Genomic DNA, 7,573 nt, shown 5'->3' on the forward strand with positions numbered 1-7,573 from the left:
CTCACTGGTCTCATTGAGGGGAAACGCTAATGATGTCATTTTAGTTCAGACATAGAAACTGCAATCGCACAACCAAAGCTAGCAGGGGTTGGAAAGAGAGGGTGAACTGTGAGGATCATTTCTTATTAAAGTCACGGTTTTCACTGCTATCTAGTCACAAATGAAAGTAATTACAGTTCTACATACAACTGACTTCTAGTTTAATACTCGCCATCACTGTGGATACCCATACAAATCCCATAGACCTCAGTCATGTTTGCAGTAAACATTTGATATTATAATGGGAACGACAGACTTGCATACTCCTCTCTGCCCAAAGTGGACACCAAATTTGCAGTAATCGATATGAGCATATAGATATAGATATAGATAGATAGACAGACAGACAGACAGACAAGATCAGTGTAAATGGCTTTGTGACATGTATCACATGGTAGAGAATAAACAATCAGCTGTACCAGTGTAAAGAAATGAGACAGACTCTACTCATTATTTAATTCAATTAAGTTTTATTTGTGTAACACCAAATCACAACCTATAATACCTCACAGCACTTCACATGTTTATATGAAGTTATAGAGAAATCCAACAGTTCCCACAATGAGCAAAAGCTTTGACTGGAGAAAATAGAACTGTTAACTGAGGAAACCTCTAGGTTCAGCCTCAATGTGAACGGCCATCTGTTATAACAGGTTAGGATTGATAGTAATAGATGTAAGACACATTAATGATATCAGCACCAGTTAATAACTATAATGGTTGTTGAGTGGTGTCAGCTGGATCCTACAAAAGTCTCCTTAAATTCACTCAAGCTGCACCAATTTTCATATAGTCATAAACATCCCTTACCTAAATATACCTGCTTGTTTTTTCATCAAGATCCATAAATCATTCCCTGTCTAAAATCTCCTTATTTCACAATGTTAAAGAAAGTGATGAAGGAGTCCTGGATCAACCCCCCTTATCCAGATCCACACCAAATTGGGTTTGGTTCTTACCTGACCCATAACACATCCTTCCCCTATCAGTCCAGTAGTTGTTGCACAATCTTTCTAACAAACCAACAAACAAATGGACAGGGGGAAACATCCCTCCAAACTCCTTGGTGTAGGAAACACACTTATCAATCATGGAAATCTGACAGTGAAAAGAATTTGATGGACACAACATCAGGAAGTACCAACAAACCGGTGAATGATGAAGTGGCATCGACAACCTTCATCTCTGCAAATAAAACCCTACATGAACACAATGCAATTCATCCAGATCATTCTAAAGGGGCTACGGTACTCACTGGTTTTATGTATCTGCTTTTATTTGTTTTTAAACCACTTTAAATAGTCAACAGAGCAAAAGTAGTGAACGTAACCGAAGTGAGAACAAGACTGTGAAGCTAATATTCCAACCACATTAAGTGCTGTTTTAAACCAAAGGCTAACATGCTCACATGCTACAGATGTATAATGGTAACCATCTTAGTTCAGCATTTTATCACACAATCATACACTTTTACTTTTTGGGTTACTAAGTATTTTAACCACTTTTACCTGATAGAGGTAACACTGAAAAGTCACAGGATCAGCGAAGATCAAAGGCAGAGCATCTGTGTGTGTGTGTGTGTCAATTGATGTGATAACATTTTATTCAAAACCACAAGGGCTTTAACAAGGTGTGACATCCTCTGCCCTTTACCCTCAACAAGAGGAAGGAAAAACTACTAAAAAAACATTTTAACAGGGTAAAAAGAAGGTAGAAACCTCAGAGAGCCACATGTGAGGGATCCCTCTCCCAGGACGGACAGAAGTGCAATAGATGCCACATGTAAAGGAGAACATCACCAAGATAAAGGTTTTAGCAGCATTGATAAGGGTAAACATTTTGAAGCATAACTGGAGGTCAATGAATTGATGGATTATTGTCAGTAATGGTCGAGGATCCGAGGAGAAATACTATATATCAAGCAGTCCTGCTGCAATCATAGTCTATGGTCAGCAGCCAGCAAGATCATGATCCACCATCAAGATCGGATGCCACTATAGTCTACAGTCATTGTCCACTGCCGCCATCAGGATCCACTCTTAAGTCAATATAATTAAAACCTCTAAGTTATAATGCGTCTCTGTAAATTCACATTCTGTTCTTTTCATACTGATTCTTTTTATGCCACAGTGCAAACAAAGAAGCGGATATTTGTAAATCTTCTTGATTTGGCCTGATGTTGGTTAAAGTTGAATTTAATCGAGCTGATATACCTGTGGCAGTTGGACACAACAGAACAAAACCGTGGACTAGTACTGTAGAAGTGTTCTCACAGGACTGACCCCGGCCTTCAGTACAAGGTTTGTAGAAACATTCATTTGAGCAGGGTATGTCTGTCATAGGGTCCCACACCCATGATTCATTTGTTCTCCCATTATCACCTGGGAGCTAGCTGCCATGGTTACTATAAGTACAATGGACCAGAGAGCTACAGCCCAAAAGTCATGTGTTTGTGATCTGTTTCGACTTTGAGTCTAATTCATTCTGATTCAGTCAACACACTAGTTGGAAAACTCTGCTCTCGCCTATAACGTCTGTAAACTGCAAGACGTCTTACCTGACAGCTGGGCTGCAGCAGAGACGCTTCTGGAGGTGACTGCGACCCATGCACTCAATCAGCAAACCAGAAAGACAGCCATCTCAGTTCACTGATGGAGAGACAATATCAGACCAGACTTGGAATGGAAAGTAACTTTAAATGTTATTGATATTATTGATGCTGAGGAAATAAGGAGACTGGGATGTTGTGGCCTATCGGGGAACAGTAGAGATGCGGTTCTAAAAAGGCAGCAAGTGGACGACTCTTAACCCTGACAAAAACCACATTATCAATAATCCTATCAATAGAGCCTGCTGCTGGAGTGAGCCACAGCGTGAGCAGTAAAACGAATGACCACGTTCTCTTTCTTACATTGCTGCCTATCTTCCTGTTCCTATGCTAATTAGCAGCCACTGTTTCTACTGTTGGACACACAGTTTAAAGAGCAATATGAAGCAATGCATGTCATATCTATTGCTTAGTCCCGACCAGAGATTCAATTCACTTCAATCCAATTTTATTTATATAGCGCTAAATCATAACATACACTATCTCAAGGCACTTTACATAGACTCAATGTGTGCGGCCATCTGACCCGACCGGTTGGGGGGAGTGGAGAAAAATGGAGAAAAGAGAGGAGAGAGAGAGAAGGGAATAGAGGGGGAGAGCGAGGAGTGAGACATCAGGAACAGTTGTGTAACTCTAAGCTCTGTCAGACTGGTTGTTCTAATGAAAATAATGAGAGTGATGTTTATAGCTGTGAGGCCTTATTTGGCTGATGATCTGTAAAAACACTTCATCACAGCTGTTGTGAGCAACAGCACTCTGCAGCAGGTATTACCTCTCACATTTAAAAAAGGTTTTCTGAACTGCTTTCTGCTTGAGTGATGACTAAACCTGTGCTCAGTTTTTTACATCAACAATGGCACACAGGTGAAATCAGTCAAGGTGATAACCCCAGAGTTCCTCTCTGTTCTACTGAGCAGTCGTCCTTCATCTAATCCTTTGTTCTTACTTGTAACTGTTTGCTTTTGTGTCTCATTCGCCTTATTGTTAGCGATAGCTTCTCTGACTGAAGAGCTCTAAAAACTCTTTTCATTGGCCCGCACCATTCCACCAAGTCTCAATCAAACCGGCTCAGTCGTTTTTGTGTAATACTGCTGACAGTCAGCAATGGAATCATTATCCCAGGGGGTGGTTATAATACTATAAGGTGATATTACTGTGCATCATTCTTCTGATTACAGTTGGCAAATTACAGATTACAGTCTTTCAAATAAGAAGCAGAGACCTGCATTTTCCTGCAGGAGTAAACCGACTGTGTTTAAGGTTTGTGGCTCCTCCTTCCTCTCTGTGTGTCCCTCTCTGTTGTTCTCAGTCCATTTCTTTCCCTGTCATTTCTCTTCTGTCTGTTTATTACGACAATGGAGGAATAGTCACAGTCTGACAGTCTCCCCCTCTCTCTTTTCCACCCACCTCTCCTCTCCTCTCCTCTCCTCTCCTCTCCTCCCTGTGTTTCTCCGCTCACCCCAACCGGTCGAAGCAGATGGCCGCCCACACTGAGTCTGGTTTTAGAGGTTACTTCCTGTTAAAAGGGGGTTTTCTTCTTTCCACTTCTGCCAAAGTGCTGCTTATGTGAATACTGTTGGGTTTCAAAGTGCCTTAGAGGAAGTGTATGTTGTGATTTGGTGCTAAACAAATAAAACTGAATTGAAATGAATTGTATTCGGACTGATCTTTGTATTTGCACAACCAAAAGAAGTTAGCAGGCAATGAAACCCTGATAAGTTTTGTCTGTCTATCAATCACCTCTCCTCTATTCAAGTAGCCTACTGTCACTGCGTGGTACCTACACACATCAAACTGTTCGATTTCTCTCACTTTAGATGTTGCTAACATACCTAATTTACATCTCTCTCTCTCTCTTTACTTTAAATGAGATTTAAAATGCATCCTAAGCAGGCAAATGATTCATTCAAGAGACGTCACAGAATGAATGACAAATAACATTCAATGCTCCACAAAATGTTGATATCTGATTCAGATTTCCATAGTGACGGAGGAGGGGCTGAATCCAGTCAAGTAGGTAGTGGTCCCAAACTGGTCCCAGATGCTTTTCCAGCTGCATCCAGTAGAAGTTAGGCTCCACTCCTGACCCTCAGAGAGTCTGTGCACACCACTACACACTGCCAGACTGTACACAATCCTCTGCAGTCAGCTCGCAGGACTGAACGAAGATTGGTTGCTGCTGCTGTCTGCGCGTGTTCGCGCATGCACACACGTGCATACTCCAGTGTGCTGATCTCATACTGAGCTCTCCGGCATAGTTACCATGGTGAATTTCTGACCAGCCAATCAAATCTTTGTAAATTTTTACACACACACACACACACACACACACAAACACACACACACACACACACACACACACACACACACACACACACACACACACTGTAACATACAGCATATACCATATGAAGATGCGCACTAAGCGCACAGATAAAGCACATCTCACTCTCTCCCCTCCAACCACTACCCACCCTCAGTCTGTTGGTCTCTCTGCTCTCGTCATGTTATTGCCATGGAAACCCTCCTGAAATTGCCAGTTGGCAGCAGCACTGAGGAGAATAAGTAAAGATTGGGAGGCAGAGACAGAGGAGGCGACGTGGGGTAAAAGGAGATGGTAAGAATTGTATAAAAGGGAAGGAATATATTTTACTTTCAAAGGAGATATATTCAGGGTCACAATTTAAATTTTGGGTTGTTAATTGAAAAAAGGTTTACATGCTCTAGTGTTCAGAAAACACACAACTGTCCATTGATAACTCCTGTTATCCGTCTCTGTCTGAAATGCTTGTTTTTAACTCCTGTCTCTTTAAGAGCCCCCTCCCTATAAAGCCCAGTCTACTCTGATTGGCCAGCTGGCCCACTCTATTGTGATTGGTCAACCACTTCGAGCTGTGTAAGAAATATCGTCCTCCATTCTCACTTTACCTGGCTTTGTTAGCTGGCATAGCCTTTATGCATTTTAACCACGTGATGTCACATGAAATCACGATTCCCTCAAAGTATCAGCTGGCCCACTGAGGAGCAGTGTTTTCTGAACACAGAGCAGCTCTATTCAACGCAGACTTTGAGGCTTTTTAATTTTGCAGACCTTTTACAGACCCAAAAAACCACACATCAAACAGCCATGTCTAGGTTGTCACTCCCACATCCCAACTCCGACGGCCTTTTCTCTTGTTGAGGGTTAAGGGCAGAGGATGACGCACCTTGTTAAGCCCTATGAGACAAATTGTGATCTGGGAACATGGGCAATACAAATAACATTTGATTGATTGATTGATTTTCTAAAGTCACTGTATCAGGCTGTTATCCGACTCTCTTTATGTTTCCCTCTTAGTGGAGTCCTGCCTTTGTGACCATGGGTTTAGTCTCAGAGAACATCCCTCTACTGATAAAGACTGATCCACATTTAAATGACCCTATAACTAGGCCTTTCTACTGTCACTCAATATTCTATTAATAGTCTGAAAAGTTCCTCTCCTCTGTCAGAGCCTCCCCTTTATCCTTTTTTCTGACTTTCCACTTCCCAAAACCCAGTGGCAACAAGTTCACATGTTTGGATCCTGAGAACGTACACAATTAACGTCTGTAAACAAGTCAAATGAAAAGTGTTCTTATTGTGTAATAGACGATGAAGAGCTTTAGCCATTTTACAATTAGCCAATCAAACATGGAGACATACCCATACACCTGTAGGTGTTCCACATCACGTTCACAAGAACCTTTCACCACTGAAATCAAATCCATTCATCTTTGAATCCAACTGAACATTTGCACCAAATGTGAAGAGATTCCCTGAGGGCGTTCTCGAGATACCGTGTTCACAAGAATGGACCAACAAACAGATGTATACACTTTATGGCCTCTGACTCATGTGATTGCATTTGTTGGATTAAATTTAAAAGTCCAAAGTAGCAAGAAATGGAAATATGCAATACTCAAACAAGATGATATCAAACTTTTATTTTGTTACAGAGACACCACTGGAAAACAAATTGTAGGATGTCGGTCATTATCCATTGACACTGTAGCATGTGTTCACATAGTCAGTCCAAATGAGTCAGATAGATCACTCATCCTTACTGCAGTTCACCATCAACATAATCCAGCAGGGTATAAATATCATGGCACAGTCTGACTATATCAACACTGCTTTTGAACAAGCCTCAGTCCAACAGTTCTGGTGTCAGTACGTTTGTCCAGGCTGTGGAGATTAAAAGGTACAGTGTGTTACCGTCAAAGAATGGAGGAGAGTACTTGATTTCAGTGGCTATTTTTACATGTGCACATCATTTTATATTATGTCTTGGATTCCAGTTTAGGGACTGACTTTTTGTCCTGTTAAAACACACATTATGATAATTAGCATAAGATAGCTAACATGAAATAACAAAGGACATTCCGATTGAGATGGACAAAAGGAGTAGGGGGGATTTTTGTGTTTGCTCTTGAAGCAGAGAATAAAGATGTTGGCTCTGTTACACACCCTGTGAAGCCAAACCACCCTTTGTAGTCTGTTGTTAATTGTACCTGTTAGAATATAAAAGCATACTAAATTGATTTTGTTTGGTGCGTAGCATCTATCAGGATATAAGCCAGCCCTCCATGAAATCCATGTAGTGTCAAATAGAATACGATATACAGCGTACGTGTAACAATAGCCACTCAGAGTGACCACACAGATACTGAATTTCATTAATACACACTCAATAGAAGCTGTGACATAATTTCTGTCAATATCAAATAACATTTCCTTTCTGCTTTTTGTCCTTACGGTTTTGAAATGTTTGCTCTGCTGATAGCTGTAGGGAACATTCACAAAAGAAATGTCCATTGATTAATCATCTTGCAGCAAGTTAAGCAGATTTATAATGAAGTTGAACAGTTGAAAAGCATTTGCAAACCAGCCACCTTTCATGTGGAGGA

The sequence above is a fragment of the Hippoglossus stenolepis genome, chromosome 11, assembly GCF_022539355.2.
Source record: "Hippoglossus stenolepis isolate QCI-W04-F060 chromosome 11, HSTE1.2, whole genome shotgun sequence".
In the NCBI taxonomy this organism is placed as follows: domain Eukaryota; kingdom Metazoa; phylum Chordata; class Actinopteri; order Pleuronectiformes; family Pleuronectidae; genus Hippoglossus; species Hippoglossus stenolepis.